This window comes from Anoplophora glabripennis, unplaced genomic scaffold (genome assembly GCF_000390285.2).
Source record: "Anoplophora glabripennis isolate ALB-LARVAE unplaced genomic scaffold, Agla_2.0 scaffold52, whole genome shotgun sequence".
NCBI lineage: Eukaryota > Metazoa > Arthropoda > Insecta > Coleoptera > Cerambycidae > Anoplophora > Anoplophora glabripennis.
Genome location: NW_019416264.1, coordinates 767661 through 786322, shown reverse-complemented (window position 1 = coordinate 786322; position 18662 = coordinate 767661). Strand labels below are relative to the sequence as shown.

The 18662-nt window shown below is 31.5% G+C and overlaps 1 protein-coding gene and 1 non-coding gene across 4 annotated transcripts in view; one reads left to right on the top strand and one right to left on the bottom strand.

The window, feature by feature from the left end:
• The window catches only part of LOC108903388 (tensin-1), a 627358-nt gene that overhangs the window by 344590 nt on the left and 264106 nt on the right, over positions 1-18662 (bottom strand). The window lies entirely within an intron of this gene.
• Positions 8708-8779, top strand: Trnae-uuc. The gene has a single exon. It is a non-coding gene; the product is annotated as a tRNA-Glu (tRNA).

Below are 18662 nucleotides of genomic sequence, written 5' to 3'. Positions count from 1 at the left end.
AATAAACACACAAAACCACAACGTCTTTATTATCTTTACTCAAGAAGAGAAAATACAACAATCGTAAAATTTCCGACAGTCCGCTGTGCATCGACTTACACACGTCTAGTTTGATGAAAATGGACAGTATATGCACATGTTTTGTGGGATACAGGATCATATCGCGTTATGTGAAATGGAAAATTATTATGTAAGTATCTAACTGTTTTATGGCTTTGCAATTGTTTTGTTTTTTCAAATGTAAATCTTGTCTAAATCTTAAAAATTATTATTTTGTAGGTCCTATTAGAAATCGCTGATGTTAAGTTTTACATAAGATGGAGGAACAGAAGGTCACAAAGAAGAGCATGGGTATAAAGTCAATCAACCAGAGGAAATAAAATTATATGGAAAGAAGCTCAACCTTTCTGGGGATGCTTTATTCTTAAGGTGGAAGAGTTATAGTGCCAATTCTCATGTAATACAAGAAAATACGGGTGCATCGTTGCTAAGAAAATAAACTGGACAGTTTTGGGAGCGATTTGTCATCATTTTTAATGCTTAAAAGTATGTTTTATGTATGTTTACATTAGAACCTTAGCTTGTAATTACAGTTATCCAATAAAATTTCTGAAAACTTAATGACATATGTTTTTAACTCATACAGAGTATACAACAGTTTAATACATTTATTATTATAAAACTTATAACCAGTACTAGATGTTCTAATAACGATATGGAACACTTTAATAACAGTTATTGCTATTATTTCGTAAAGGGTATAAAAAACGATGTATACTAGTTATACAATAATTTAATAAAGAATAAGGTTTATAGTCACTTTACAACTGTGCTAGCAATACGCGTTTTATATCCAATATTCACCTGTTTAACTGTCACATATAGTATACAATGGTCTTATAATGGTATATAGAATTCTAATAAATAATAAAACGCATTTTTTTCAGTGCAAAACATATTGATTCACGTCTGTTGAAAAGTATATAACGTTAGGTGTTCCTCAAGGTTCGGTTTTACAGCCACTGTCGGTTAATCTTGTTATTTTTTTATAAATAACAGCCTGAATATTAACAGAAATACAGTTATATATTCTAACGAGCTAAAATTGTTGAAGCGTATAGAAAACAGCGAAGAATGTTTGGATTTGATTCAACAAAGACTAATGCATGAAGCTGGCTTTCTTAGATGCAGTACGTACAACATTTGTTGAGATATAATTCCAAGTAAAAAATAAGCCAATAAAGTACTGTTATCGAAACTACAGTAACAATTTACCGCGACAGCGGTGTGCCTTAAAATTTTCCGTCGATGTCCTTGTACCTCGGGTGTCGAATGCAGTTAATTCCAAGAAACTGACGCAGGGGTCTTCTTGAAATTTTATCCTCAACAAATAGCGTACGGACTATTTATAAGTTACAAAATATAATTTACAAATCTGATAATATTTATCCACCTAAAGGATTCCCCTACTTCGAGTAACGAGTAAGGTTTCAACTTAATGATTTAATTGAAGGAAGAATATTTCCTCTGTTATTTATTACAGTAGGTATAAAAAGATATATTCTCAAAGTAATTTATTTATCACTCATTTTTCATGATAATTAAGTGTCTATCCACTTATGCGTGTGAAAACGTATTATTTATGTTAATTTTAGCGAGAACACAAGGAAAACTTACTTGTAGTTGAGAAGACTAAAATGTTGACTCGACTTTGTTAAGTTTTTACCTAATCTTACTAAAGCAATTCACTGAGTAATACTTATGATGTGACAAAAATTACCAAAGTCTGTGAAAATTATTAACTAATGTTATTGTGGATAACAGCTATTCTGCGGACTACTGCCCCGTCCAGCATGACACCATTTGTCAGCAGAATAACCAAACGTAGATCAGTTTTGACCTTATTATATAGTTTTCATGTTATAATTCACCAAACTTCTGAAACGTTAAAGAGAAAAACATGTCTTAATCATATTTAAATCCACTTTGTAGTACTTAAAACTGAGTCCAATTTATTGTGATCTTATAAATTTTTCAGGTCATTCAGGGAGATAAATTTAATATAGTATCCTCGGCAACATGAAAAGTAATTAGGTACATATAAATTCGCATTGTATAGTTACTTATGTAAAAATACTAAATTTCCTTACACCAATTTCAGTAATAAAAAGATATAAAAGGAAAAGGAATGTTGAGTAACGACAGCTTAGGTATCTACATACAGGGTGGGCCATTAGTGTGAGAAAGTAAAATAACTCCCTTGTTATTCATAACACAGAAAACAAGTCTATATAAAAGTGTGTACAGAATCAAAAAACGCAAAAGACAAAATTAATTTGAAACATACAGTAGCTGAAAGTTAATACAACTTCTTCAAGGTCATGCTTTATTCAAAATTCAAAAAATTTTCTACATAACTTGACAACCCCGCACTAAAATGATAAACTGTTTGTATTGCCATATATAGAATTTTCTCGGAAATCCATATGTTTAAAAATATGTAGGGTGTTCTATTTAAAAAATATAATATTTGGCGTGTCCCATTTTTACTGTATTATGAGTAACAAGGGAGTTATTTTATTTTCTCACACTAATGGCCCACTCTGTATAATCCAAATTGTTCATTATTGGTCATACAAATCGGAATATTACACACACTAGCCATAAAAGTTAGGTCATTAAAAAAATATTCAGTACAACAGCTGTAAGAGTCAATATCTTTTATATATTCATTGTAAATATACCTTTTACCTTGATAGGAATCTCAATCCAACAGAACCATTTCACAAACGCAGAGTGTAAATAAAAAAAACGTTTAATAAATTTATTAATTTGACAGACATAGCTCGAAAGAGACATTTTTAAATCTCTTTGAATGTAGTAGCAAGCTTTACTATCATGTGAGATAAACTGAAAACGAAACCCACCATGATCCACAATAAAAACCCTTACCGCGACGACTTACTTAAGCAAAACATCTTTTTTCACGAATTTTTTTTGGTCTATACTGTACTGCAGCAACAATAATGCACATAAAAATTTTGGACCATTTTTATTTTGTAGAGAATCTCAAAACGAAACTTTTTTTCCTTTCTGCATCGAAGTGTCAAACTTAAATTATGAATATTTACCCATATCGTGAAAGATAAAGTACATTATTTGCAAACAAAAAACTAATACTTGCAAGTCAATGTTAATAATTGTATTAGCGCAAAATTTGTGTATATTTTCCCTGATGAACTAAAAATAATAACAAATTATATTAATTTCCATATAAAACATTTTAAATTTGATGGAAGAAAGGAATTTTCAAATAAATAATTTAAAAATATTTTACCTGCTGTGAAATATTGAGTTTGTGTTTGAAAGTCAACACAATACCTGTACCTTAATTCAGTTATATTAAATTATCAAGTAAGGCATTCATCACTGACAAAGATGTTTCCCATCGAGCACCGTAGCGACAGAAACAGTATAGTCTACATTCACAACAACAACGTTAACAAGACCGGATCATCGTCTCGTTGTATAAAATCATGGAAATTTCAAAACATTATGAAATTCAAACGACGCGCTGCCTGGAGAGTGCCGATGTACAGAATTTTAAATGAGACGGCGCGCCGCCGCGCCTTCGTGCCGTGTTTAATTTGTAAAATATTTCCGAAATAGAAATATGTAAATTAATATAATAAAGGCTCGTAATTTAAAAATATTTCCGAAAGGGTTGGTCCTGAAATGTTGCCGGTTGGGGTGTACGTTTCATATTTTACCAGACGTGATTGGATTCTAAAATTAGTATGTTGGTACTATTTACGACGATTACATTCCCGTATAAAGGGGAGAGCGAATGGCGATACATAATGCAGGAGTTTCAGTTTCAGTTTCAGTAACCTGTTAGTTTTACAGAGACATAAAAAGTATGTCAAGTTGTTAACCATAGACTCTTTGGATGAAAATAATGTGACTTATACATACCATTTTTCATTTAGTTATAGTCTTTTCTATGTCAATTGAAGACCAAAGAACTAGGTAACAAATCAGCGTTAAAATATTTGAAAAACTTATTCCCATATTTATTTAGCCACGCCCTCGCGGGCAAATTGCGTACAAAGATAGCCGCACTGGGCGACCGGCCATAAATTTCAGTTGTCGACAAATTGCCCAGCAGTGCAGTACAGCAATGCCGAATTAAAAATAATAAAGATTCACATGTTCAATGTCAGTGTCTTTAAATATTTACGATTGTTTAAAAAAGTAAGAAAAATAAAAAATCAGATAATGAAATTATAAATAGAATTCACACACATATTAACTAAAGTCTCAGTGTCCACAATGTTTCGTGTTATTAAACGAGGTGTTATAGATCATTGCGTACAGAGGAAGCGAAAACAAAAATTTAAACATATCGATGACATGACGAGAGACGTAATTCGCGGACAATTTATAATTTATATATGTCGGAGACAAGGGGGTAATTAGAGGGTGAAGTTCCTCTGAGGACTCCATCATGCACTCTAAGAAAACGCAGGATAACGTGCACGGTTTATTAATGATTAATTAAACAAAGTTTAATGCACAATTATCCAAATATTACAGAACAAGGAACCAACGGTCCGCCACCGCTCACCCTCGCAACATATAACAAAAGGCTAATGACTATTGACCAAGTTTGTCAATTGCAAGCTGCTAACTAACTCTTTTTTTGTGTCGCTAACGGGTTCCCGGCTTTGTTCCGTTCGTCGGGGGGGTACCCCCAACGCGTTCCCAAACCTCAAACAATCGATGGCTTGACCAATAAAAAAAGACATGACCAAATATGGAAATGGCATCATCAGCCCTTTCGCAACTAAGAACACCATATAAGGCAATGTTAGAATCGGTGACGGTTTCAGTTATTTGTTGATACTGCTGATTTTGCTGATGCTGCGGATTCTGCAAAGATGAAGTCACTGAGCGTCATCGTTGCTTAAACTCTTAAAAATGTTTTCTTAAGGGGCGACTGAGCGGCGCCGACATATATAACGCAAATTAAGGACACAAATAATTAAAAAATGTTGTTGGCCAAATGAACATATAATAGAAATTTTCTACACATTATCATATACAAATTTATTATTATTTTAACAGAAAACGTTTTAATGGACGCCTATGAAACTCATTAAATTTTATTGCTAGGCGTTTTTATACATGCTCAACTGACTTCGGAAAGACTATACTTCTATTTCAAGGTGCATGGTGTCAAAGATAACAATTAGTTTTTTTAATAACTTGCGTTTTAAGATATTCAACGGAAAATTTCCAGTCTCGTCTGTCATCCCGACATAATTTTTAATAAATTATAGTTAACAATATTGTAAGCACGAACGAACATTTTTTCGGTACACTATATAGCTCACAGGTATTGTTTTTTTATAGTAAGCTTTTTAGCTCGGTTTTCAACATATTGCAACTTCTTTGGATATTTATCAGATTATTTTTGCTTTTGTCTACGGCTCGATATTCCTACTAAAAATTAAGCATATTTTTGGTTTTCTACAAAGTCAGAAGATTTTAAACATTTAATTGCTAACCTATTTGGAAATTACTCGATAACAATAACTTTCTGTTTGACACACGGCTATTTTCAAGGGCTACGGAGAACAACGAATTTATTTTTCTTCTCTGTAAAACAACGAACACTTTATTTCATTGCAATGAAATATACGTAATAACTGAACTTATGTGGAGATTGTCTCCTTTTTACTTATGTTTGTGACAAATTAATTCTAGACGCTTACATTGAAGTTCCATGTAAATTATAATAATCATCTTTGTAAGTAACAAATATCTACGTAAAATTGTGTGGTTATCTTTAGAGGCAGACCTATCAAACTATACCATGCTACAGAGCCTTCACAAATATGTTTCTGAAGCATTTCCCTTACCCTTGTCTAATACGCATTTGTGGGCGAAGCTATTTCAGACGCAAACTTATTCGTGTCAGTCTATATCTTATAATATAATGTTTATATCTACTTACTCAAGCAGTCATGAAGGGAATGAAAGCTGAAAATACCTGAAAATAAATGACAGAATTAATAAATGGTAAAAAAATTACATAATAATAATATTTAAGCTGTTTCTGATGATATTGTGGAACCAACATTGTATCATTGTTAGTAGTTAAATTATAGCGCAGATTTTGTCTCTTATTAGTGGGTATTTTTTAACAAAGTATATATAATTTTTCTTTAATATTCTTACGTCTTTGATAACATAGTTTTTTTAAAAAAAATTATAACTATTTCGTAAAATTACTTAAAATGTTGGAACTAAAAAAAAATGGGTTTTATTTTATTTATATTAACCACACAGTGGGAAAGTATGGATTTTACAGACTATTCCGAAGGTGTGTATCGCCCATAAATCTGCTAGATGCGTAGTTATATAACTGTTTTTCCACTTATGCGTGGCTATACGTTCACTTTATTAACCCATATTTTACAAGGGAAGAAAAGGCTAAGGTTTAATGGGGTAAAAGTCGGCTGGCAAGTATTTGACCGCCCTAGTTGAAGTATAATTATGTCACTTTTTTATGTAAACATTGAATATTCCCATATATTACTGTGAACTACTGTTTTTAGGCGTCATTTTTGTGGTAAATGGTCAGATACTACCCACAGGAGTGTCCTGATTGCAATATAAATAATGTGTTATAATGTGTTTTGGAGAATTTCGAACATACTTTTTACCTACAAAACGAAATGAACCTCGAAAGATATATTAGGTAAATTCAAAGTGGTTTCCTTTTATTGACATATAAGTCAAGGTTAAATTCTAAAAATTTTTCAGGCTGTTGTCAAAATTGTAGAAGGTTGTTAAATTTATACGTAATATCATTCAGGTAGGTATTTTTTATAGAATTTGACCATTATTTCTTTTAATTTCTTGGATCAGTCTTGTAATGGATAAGACATGCTCTACATAATTGTTTATCTGGATTTTGAAATAAATACCTAGACACATTGGGTTTTATGTATATAAATAAATTATAAACTGACAATCAGTGAATAATACAAGTCTTCAGGGTGCACATGAAATTGTTAAATCTCAGATCTCAGGGCATATAATTTTTTTTGGCATCGATTAGATTTGTATTTATGCAACGTATCAAATACTCATTATTTCCATTTAAAGCAATTAGCAATTAGACATATATTGATAATTACTGCGTAACAAATAAAGACCCTGCGAAGCATATTCAGTATTAAAATTTTTTTTTAAGTATTTTAAAAAACATTAGAATAAAAGAATAAGGTCTGGTATCAATAAATTTTGTATTTAATATACTACCAGAGTCGTGAATAAATTACTTCACATTTCAGTCCTGAACTTATTGAAAAATATTTCTTACCGACAATAGTCGTGTATACCTATTGTATGTATGTATGTATGTTGTCTACTATTACGTGACTATTCCTGGTAAGAAAAATTATTCAATAAAAATTCCTGTAGGTAATTTGATTTGATATTCACGAAACGGGCAGGATTTTACTTAAATTCAGAATTCTATGAGATTAGGATTCCTTCTTTTATTCTAATATGAATTACTCACATACGACTGACCTATGTACACTACTTAAAATAATAAGTTTTTGTAATATTGCATCAGTAGTATTAAAATGTGAAATTTCTAAACCCTAAAATAACATTTGACACTTTTTGTAAATGACCGATCGAAATAACTCATTTAGAGGAAAAAGAAAGAAAATTGTTACCTGGACTTATAAGTGGAAATGGTAAAGGGGCTTATAATAAACGAAAAAAAGAAATAAATGCGTGAACAGGAGCGGCGGATGGTTGATTTGGGGGGTTGAAAAGTTGTGAAAAATTGTATCATTGGGATTTTTGGCGAAAGTTGACGTCAAACAAAAAAGTATCCCACATAAAAGTTGTAGATCATGCAGAAATCTATAACTTTTGTAAAAATCACTTTTTAAGATAACCTCAAATTTTCTGAGAAAATTGCGAAAAACAGTTATTTTCTGATTTTTCGGTTTTTATTTCTCATTTCTGCAAAAATAATTAAATTTTAACGAAACTCGGTGAAAGTATACCTTTCTGTGTCTTCAAAAACCACAAATTTTCTTAGATTAAAAAATCAAGAAGTTTCCGAGATATTCATTTTTTCGATTTGAAACATTTTTTTTTTTTTTAATTCTACTTAGAAAAATCAACGTACAGAGTTCTGCCGGTAATAATTTTTTTCGTTTTGACATACTTTTTGGTGAAATAAAAAAATCTGTAATCACAATTCAAAAACATGCTCAAAAATGCGAAAAAAATAAAAAATGACGCAACAATGAATTTTTCAGTAATTGTTGAAAATTTGTTTAAATTAAATAACATTCAAAAACTGATTACACCGTTCAATTCTACGGAAAAAAATTAAAAAAACTGTCATTGTTTAACCCAAAACTTTATTTTTGTACAGTATTGCTATAAACATCTAAGTCGAATTACAAATGCACAAATGATAAATTATCTCTGGATGATTTGAGATTTCAGCAATACAAAGTATTAACTGCAAAGTCTACTATTGACGGGAAACCCGAAAACCCGAAATTTTTAATATATCGTTTATTTTTTCTTTATTTGTATGAAAGAAGTTGTCATAGTTTTAGAACAATTTGTGTAGTAGTACAGTTCATAGACTTAATAAAGCAAGTCCGATATGGTCTAGTGGCTAGGATACCTGGCTTTCACCCAGGAGGCTCGGGTTCGATTCCCGGTATCGGAAGACTTTTTTTTTCTTTATTCCAACCATCATAAATTTTGCATCAGTTATTTTCGACTATTTAAATATACCAGTTGCAATTCTTTTTTTCATAAATAAAATATGCATTTTTTATTTCAATACAAACTTCGTGCCGTTGAATAATGGTAAAATTTCTGGGAATATATTTCTGTATCATTTTATATGGATAGAAACCCTATACATTTTTAATGTACCTACCTAAATACAATAATATTTTTTATTTCTAGAATCTATCTCCCATCATATTTATCCCAATTAAAGTTAAATCCAATACTGTATACCGAGGCGGATGTTGCCCTTAAAATTGTCTACAATTCAACACCGAATCTTGTTATGTAACAAATGAACCATAAATAAAGCGAACCTTGCGTAAGTTAAATTGCAAATATGATAAAAAGTAATTTATTATGATTACCATAATGTAATTTACCAAAACAAGGATTTATTTCACAACAGTGTATCTTTATCTCGCACGAAAATTGAGAAATATGAGCCGGTAAGGCAGTAAAAGAAAATACACATTGTTTGTGTTGTTACAAGATCATATTTACTGCCCAACACAATTATATTACATATTAAAAATAGTAATTAAGGCATAGTTGTAATAGCTTAATCTTGAAAATAGAAATATAAAATAATAAAATCGGATTTATAACAAACATTGTATTTTTTTAATTAACCACATTTCCTTAGACTGGTCTGATTAGGTTTGTATAAATTTCTTATTTTGTCAACCTTATACCAAAAATTCATCACATAATGACATAAATGTGTTTTCCGTTGACTCTTTCATAAAAGGCAATTTTATAAAGGCATTTCCTGGCGCAAAATATTATTTTTTAGATACCTATCAATGTTATGTCATTGTGGGACCTCGGCTACCACAGCGTCCGTAAAATAAAGATGTGAAGTATTTGCGTCTATAAAATATTATAACATCACAAAAGTGATGAAATACCAAAGGTAGTAATCAAGGAAACGAAGTTAAATTATTAAGGTTCACGGAAAAAATTTATGTGTACAAAAACAGTCTCATCCATAAAAGAGTAACTGTTTGTCTAACTGCATAAATTATTATTATTTAGATGATGCAATATAATATCAGTTAAATTTATGGTTATTGTTTGAATTAAATAAATTAATCCAATAAACCAATTGAATTAAATATCATAAAAGTTAGTGTGAGTTGAATATTAAATAATTTACAAACACATTAATCTAATAATACTTGAGGTGTAATATATTTTTAATGTCTGAAAATTAATTAAAGCCCCTCGCCGGTTGCCAGACATTATTAAAGCTAATTGATTTAGAGCATATTTTTATCTCCTTTTAATTATCTTTGGTACAGAATTTCATACACTAGTAGCCTGACGAAGAAGAGATGATTAAATTTAGTTTAATAATCATAGACATATTTTTCAAATTAAATTGTTTTGTTCCTAATAGGATGAAAATGTTAAGGAAAGGGGCATTTATATAATTATACATTTGTAATATTAGTTTTTGTGCTTTTACTTTTCATTAAAAGGTATTAAGACTTTTGACACCGATATCTATGTATACTAAAAAGCATCCAAAAACAAACTACTACTACTCTGCTTACTAAAGCTCCGTCCACTCCGTTGTACTACACCCGCAATATCTAGTAAACATTCTATTTTTTAGTGATTTTAATTAATAATTCCCTAAAAACATAACAATATTATATCCATTATTATTAAGGAATAAATAAACATATACTTGATATTTTTATATGATTAAACAATGTAAATTTTGAAACCTTTCTTGTTTCTAATATCACTTCTTTCACAAAAATAGATTTTTTCTTTTTAGATAATTATTTATTAATATGGGTCAGATATAACATGTTTACTACTTAGATATTGCAGGTGTAATTCAATATTTAGGCCGCAGAGTAGTTGTTTCATACATGTCATTAATAGCTTGTCTTCGAAGGTGCTGTTATAGCATCTATCATATGTGATATATCAATATGTTGGTGTCAAAAATCGTAATATGTGATTTCATCAGTTGATAATTTTAGGAAAGTTTTTTGACTTTATTTGAATTAGCCTAATACCTACCTTCAAAATAAAATATGAACAAATTTTATTTTGAAATAGTAATTTTTTTGTTTGTTTGTGGCCCAACGGTCTAAGTTTTTAAGTCGTGGTTGCCTAGATCGCCGGTTCGAACCCCGCAGTTAGACGACCGTAAATTAACTGTCCTCGTAAATGGAAAATAGGATAGGATGGAAGAACATTGGTTTGAATCAATCTGAGGCTTTCCGGTTCGCATATGTTTCCGCATATGTTCTTCTTGAGACACCCTGTATACAATTTTCAAAAAATCGGCAATTAAAAATACTAATCGACGTGTCCGAGCGTTTTTCCACAAAATAATTATCTGAATTTTAAACAAATTTGTTCCTTTCGTCATGAACGCACTGTATAATATGCTGCCCCCTCTATGTCACAAGTCTACAATTTATGAACTAGGACAGCGGTTACAATGTAGGGAGGGTATACAATATTATTATTCTAAATCTTTACTATATGTATTTTCAAAACATCAATTTTGTGAAATAATCATGTTCAATTAAATAAATAATATTTCGATAGTCTCATTATGTGCTTTTTAAATGTCTGAAACTTCTGCAGGTTCTTCTGATTTGCAAAAACTCTGTAGCCTCCTACAGACTCCCCCTTTTTCATCACCTTCTCCATCGCGAATCCTGCCAAGATTCACTCCCCCACAAAGAGGAACCGAACTCAATAAATCAAACAAACACATACCCAAGATGCCTGCCACTTAAATTTTAGTCGAGCAAGGTCGAATCTTTTTCGATCCGATACGAACCTTTTACTTTTGATCTGGCGCTCGGATTCCAAGTTCGGAGTTAACTTGTCGAGAACTAGGGCCCCTTTGTTCGGACCCGAGAAAAAGGAAGCGGAAAACATACTTCAGGATGGAATGAAAGGAAGGGGGTGAACCGAAAAAATCCGCCTGCTGCGTCGGGCTTTTTTGTCCGAATATAACTTTATTCATGAAATTTAAATTAGGGGTTGGGAAAGATAAAATTAGCCTATAAAGATGCGACTTGATAATGTTATGAGTGTACTTTACAATCCAAATAATATTTAGAATTGTGTGGAAAAAGTACACTCCCATTTTTTAAGGTAAATGATAAAACTGAGATTCTATAGCTGGGAATGTCACAAAACATGTTCTTCGAAAACTGTCATCAAAAGTCAACATTTTCGTTAAATTTTCAGTTGACAAAGTGAGTCTTTTATGACCCCTACTTGCGAAACACTTTTATGTTCTTTTTCGTTCTAGAACATCAAACAAATTTCAAAATAATTCGTTATTTTTTCGAAACTTATTTATGATTTTATTAACTAAACAATATACATTTTAAGTAATGTAACATTTCAATATAAAACAGTAACTAGTGAAGTACCGACACTGAAGTGAGTTAAATTTTTGCCAGAGCCAGTGCTGTCAGTTATCGCAGCTTTTAGTTCTGGGTGTTCCATGAGGCTGCTGTTGTAATTGTTTATACTGCGCACGTTGTATTATTGGCAAGTTCTGTAAACTCTACTGAAGATGGTACCAATTTATTTGCGATTGAAATTTCATTTGGTATAGAATCTTCTATACATGTCTCTGCTACCGTACTAGAACGCCACCCCCCCCATGCTTAATGGTGGTAATATCGGCCCCTGCGTCGGCTAACAGAGTGTCGGGAAAACGTCTAAAGCAGTGCCCTGTATAGGTTTCAGGATGAGGCAAATTGAGATAAGTTGCTATTTTTTTTGACACATTCCTTATTTTGTTGACGCCAACCACATGGTTAACCTGACATACTCCACAAAATAATCTTCGACTTGTAGTAACTGCAGGACATAAAGCACATTAATTGCGGTATATTTTCATAGGATCTGGACTTGAAATCACAAAACAGCTCGGAGAATGAGTTTTGGAATCGGAAATTCTTATAATAATAATTGAATGTTTGTCTTCTATATCATTGATCATTATCTTTAGTAGTTCATCTCTTCTCAAAACTCCACAAACACCGATTTTTAAAATGACCTGAAAACTTGTCCAAAATTAGTTAAAGTGATCGATTTATATGAATTTGAATTACCTTTTCCAGCAAAAATTATCAGGTGCTTTTTGTAAAAATTTCTCAATTTCCTCTTTCCTTAGAAGTCTGGACTTTTTCGGACGGTATGAAACTGATTTGCTTTTCCAAATATGGTACATACTAGTTTTAGAAATTTTCTGATATTTACATTTTTTTGACATTCATTACCTTTTAATATGGAATATAATAGCCATAACGTCGAAGGTTTAATTTTATTAATGTTATGTTCGATGATTGTAGTCATTCCAAATCATATTGGAGAATGACGATGTGAATAATAATTATTCTATAAAGTGACACCGCAAAAATGAATAAAAATAATAAAGGATTGTATATTAAAATTATAAAATATAACCGGTGCCACTGATTTCTAGAATCTTTAAGAAGGGTCATGCTTAAAAAATAGTATTTTGTCATCATCATATTCATCAACATTTTGCTATAAAATGTACCTAATTATATATCAATCATTACATTTAAAACCCCTTAATTGAGATTTCTGTTAAACTTAATAATATTTTAATATTTAATATTAATAAACGCAGACGCATCATAAAAATGACGTATAATCTAAAGTGATTATAAAACTCTTTATTATTCATGTTGCCACCAAAAGGGTTAACAAACTACTTAAAATTAAAATTTTAATTCTTTCTAAAATAAATATTTCTCAAGATTCATTACCTAATTTAATTAGATTTTTCGCATAAACACAAAATTCTTATTACGGTCCTGATCACCGCTTCTCTATTCAAGGTCATTCGAAACGGCTGAAAAAGATCAAAGTACTCACAACGGAGTGAATTTGCTAGTTTACATATGCTGTAGCAAAATTGAACAGAGTTTGAGTGAATACTCACTAGCATTTATTAACAATTTAAAATGAGAATTGCAAGATGTTAATCTAAATTAGAAATTAAAAGTAAAATTATTAAATGCACAATTAAGCTATATTTGTAAGTTTTAATTTGTGTTCTTTTAGAATAAAATCCATGTAAAGCCTATTAAAAGATTATGTATTTGTTAGGCTTCTGTTTCAGTATAAATATCTAAAAGGCACTGGAAATTCTTGAAGAAAAATTAATTAATTGTCAGTGGTGTTTACAACTGGCAGTATTAGCCTAAAAATGAAACGATATGTGTCCCGCATAAATTATGAAAATATATGCAGACTTCACTTTTTAACATATAACTAAGAGGGTCAGTAATTATTGGCCAATTTTTCATCTTCAGTCATTTTCCAAGTCTTCTCTATTTTAAAACTGAAACGGAAACATAAATTTTAATTTTAAGTCGATTGTGTAGCCAGATTTTTATGAAAAATTATTTTCTCAAAATATCTTGTAAGAAAAATGACAGCAAGTTATGGATTAACAACTGAATCATCGTAATTAGTCTTATGATGTCTGAATTTTTTGTAGAGGAATTGATCACATCACATTCATCACATTGATATTGGATATAATAAACCTCACATTTATATGTATAGGACCTCTATGATATTTTGAAAGTGTAGTGCTTACAACGAAATCTTGAAGATCTATTTTGGAATCATCCTGTGTAAAACCCAGACGCAAACAACAACAGGAAATTAGAACTAATAACCAAACCATCTCCAAGTCAGTTATCTCCATCAGCGCGCGTCGAAGTACACTCAAACGCCAAGTCACTCCACTGTTCAATTAAGGATTTTTCTTGCCAAATAACACTTTCGCCGGACATTATCGGTTATCGTATTAGTTCCAGCCTTAATTGCTTAATTGGACCACCAGCATCAGAGTTAGTGCATTGTCACTCTTTATTATCGAATTATGTATTGCTTACTCATGAGGCGTCAAAAGCCAGTCTTAATTATACCAGGCGACACACCCGTTACGGATGAAGGACTCATTTAAAGGTTAAATTTGGAAGTAAAGATTAATACCATTAGCTAATTATGCTTCGAGATAGAGATCTGCATGGATGACCCTGCAAAATTAATCGAAAACGTTTTCAGAATGTGGCGGCGGTAACTGGAAATGATTTATTCGCAAACCGCAGAGTTCGCCACATAATTACAAATCATTACGAAGAAAATTACGTGGAAAAATACATGCAATTTTATAGAGACAATAGTACAATAGTGTTTACCACGTCTATTTTGTTTTTTTTAGTTGCCTTTTTGTTATAATGGTAACACTCGTTTATTGCGTTGATTGCTTTAGAACTGAAAATCGAAAGTATCGTAATTTATCTGTCGCTTTCAATAATCAAATAAAGCATGTAAAACTCATGCATAAAACCGATACAACACAACAAAATGTTAACGCTCAGTGCATTTTAATTGTGGTTACATTTAATGAATGGTCAGAATTTGTTAGTTACTAACAATTATAACATCCCAGATTATTGTTTGTGACAAATTACAATGTTCTGTTTTGAATAAAATTCTTAAGATATTAAGATACATATCACTCGCAGTTCTTTTAATGAAATCAAAATATCACACGTACATAAATCAGATAAAATTGAAATTTTGAACTTTATTAGGTAAATACTTTTTGATCTTCATATAGGTATCTACAGAAAACATATACTCTCATCATTCATCTATTCTTAATAAAAGAATAGCAAGGAGTTTTTAAAATTTATTCTAATATTATTTGCAAATGTACAGAGGATGTCAAAAAGATAGTATACCAAACTTCGGAAAGTAGGTTATTGTTCCGATCAAATTAAGAATGAGATTTAACAATTTATTAGGTAATATTATTCTCAATTTTACAATAGTAGTAGTAAATTCAGCTCTTAAGTACCGACTGTCGAATTTGTTGGAAAATAGGTCCCACCAGTAGAAATCTAAAGAATTCAAGTCCGGAGGCTTCGGAGACCAAACATGTGGTCTGTCATGAATTTTTGTACGTAAAGCAAAATGAGTTGAGACAATCAGTACAAAAAAAAAATTTGCACAAATCGCTAATATATATTGTTGATGTTGAGAATGATAAAATTTAAGGGAAAGTACACCACACCAAAAGCAAACAGGCCTAAAATGATTTAGTGTGTAGAATTTGAAATTCATCATAAAAAAGTAAATACAAACTGTCGCAGAAGCGAGAAAATCTACTATCTTTCGAATAAGCTCACCAACACGCTCCAAAATAACATTACGTGCCGAATATATCTACGACAAACCTCCCACAGCATCCATAGCAGTTTTGCAATCCAGGAGAAGAGCCCAAACGACATTTAAAGAAAATAGCGGATGTTTCCAATCCGTCATACGAAGCTCCGCAGACGATGCGATCAGCCTCCTACCGTGTCAGAGCGGACGAGGGCTACCCACGCCTAACATCATTAGGAGACATATGGAAAAATCGCGGATGTCTCCACATTTTCGCACCATGCTCCACAAAAGATGCCAACAACGTACAATCACCGATGTTTCCAATTTTAGACCGTCGAGCCGCCAGGATCAGAGAGAGCGCGCTGAACGTCCCCGTTTCATCGGATGATGACAACGATCTGTGCCGTCCCTGAGATCGCGCCGACGCGACGCAAGAGGAAGTCGAAAATTTTGTCCCACCTTCCAAGTTTTCACGAAACGGATCATCTCTAAAATTCACTACCAACAAGACCTTCGGGTCCACAACAGTTCGGTCGAGTTTCGAATACACAACATCTACTAAACAGCCAGACCAGGCAGAAATGCCAATGTCGCGCTCCAATGGGGTGTATCCAATAGGGTGTACCTAGACCGGACTTCACCACAGCCGGAATACCGGAATCCACCCTGCTTGCGAACGAACGTACAGTCCCGGTAATTGTAGTACTTTGTCATCTATTGTTCTATTTGAAGAAAGGTATGTGTTTAAAAAAAGGTTTTGTGAAAATTAACCCCGTTACAAAAATATCCCTTCGGAACGGACATAAGCTTCAATGTCACCATAAAAATGTATGGAGGAGTACCAAATTTCAAAAAAACTTAGCATATATTCCAATTTCTACTGAAAACAAATATGATTTAATCATTTTAAAAAATGCAATTAATGCGTAATAAATCCAATTACTTCAGAATAAATGCAATAAATTAAGAAAGGGATATGTTCTTTAGAAAGCCAGGAGTACCTGCTGTTAGACAGGGCGGCGTTAAAGCCGTTAGTGCAATTAGCTTTGCCGGCATCGCCCTACAAAAAAAGGGTCCTCGGTGAAATTTTTATGTAAATTAAGTAGGCTGTATTTCAGATGGGCCGCTATTTAGGCTAATTCGTGTTCCGGAGAGTAAGCTGGAAATATAAATTATGCAGTTTGGAAAGTTGATAGGCGTGTGTAAAGATATATTAGAGTAAATTTAAAAAATTACCGAAAATTTGAAAAAAAAAACATGCACAAGTTTTAATTGTTTCGGAAAAATGTTTATCCAATAAAACGGAATATATTATCTAATTTATTAATAGCCACAGGGTCACCTCGCGGCAATATGCTAGATTCGACTGTAACTTTGAATACATCAGAAAATTAAATATTATTTATCTACAAATTTTTCAGGAGAAATTCATGACTTAAAAGTTATTACGCATTAAGCATTACCTCGTATTTTACTTAAGTACACCCTGTATATTTTTACATATTCTGTTGTAAAGATTTTCAATTCTATTCGTAAATTGATTTGACCTTTAAAGAACCTTCAAACTTGACCTCTAGGTCATAGTCAAGGTCATCATCGTATGATCCCATCAAACCATAAAACTTTCAATGAAAATTCTTCGTCGTAAGTGGTTTCCCGAAAAATATCGCAAAATGTTATTCAGAATCTTATTTAACCCATAACATAAAGACATCTGAACGTAAATTTTCCGCTCTATCTATTTCCGGTATAAGAAATATATCTATCATATCTAAAAATGCAAGTTGACCTACGTTTCACCTCTCTGTCAAGGTCAAGGTCACCTTCGAATGTCCCCCTCAGAACCTTACAACTTTTATCTAAAAAGTTGTTCTTGAAAGTGTTTCCCTAAGAAGATATTGCAATGCGTAACTTAAAATGGGATACCTTGTATCTCAAATTTCATAAATATTTTATATACAGACTTAAAATATGTTAAATTTTAATTTGTGATAAAGGTAATCGAAGAGCCTAAAAATGAAACATTGGACAATACAGAGTATTAAAAATTCAAAAAGATATACATATATCTCTAAATATATTCTGAACATAGTTTTTGTTGTTTTAAATTTTTTATAAATTATTGTGGCGCCATTTTGAACACCTTTTTTTTGCAAAATCATTTGTCATTTTGAATAATATCTGTAAGTATTGTTAATTTATACCAAAACGGTAAAAACTGTGTAAAATAGTCATTTTCGTTTAAAATAAAATTTTTATATAAAAAAATTCCATAAAATTATTTTCTCAGTGGCGTGTTTCAGATGGAATTTAATTTACTCACGACGAATTTTTTTTGAAACCATCAATATTCTGTATAGAAAAAATGAATGCTTTAAGGACAAATGTTTACATAAAATTTCTTAGAATTGTTTAACTTCACTGTAACTTACTCTCTCTCAACTTTCTTCTTTGATGTTTAGATTAATTTCATAATTCACTTCAAACTTCTTGCATATAGCTTCATATAAAAGGAAGTTTCCGTATTCTAGAACTGATTATTTCTGATAATGAATAGCTGCTGAAGTACGCACCTGAATATTTGACATTTCATCGTCACAAGT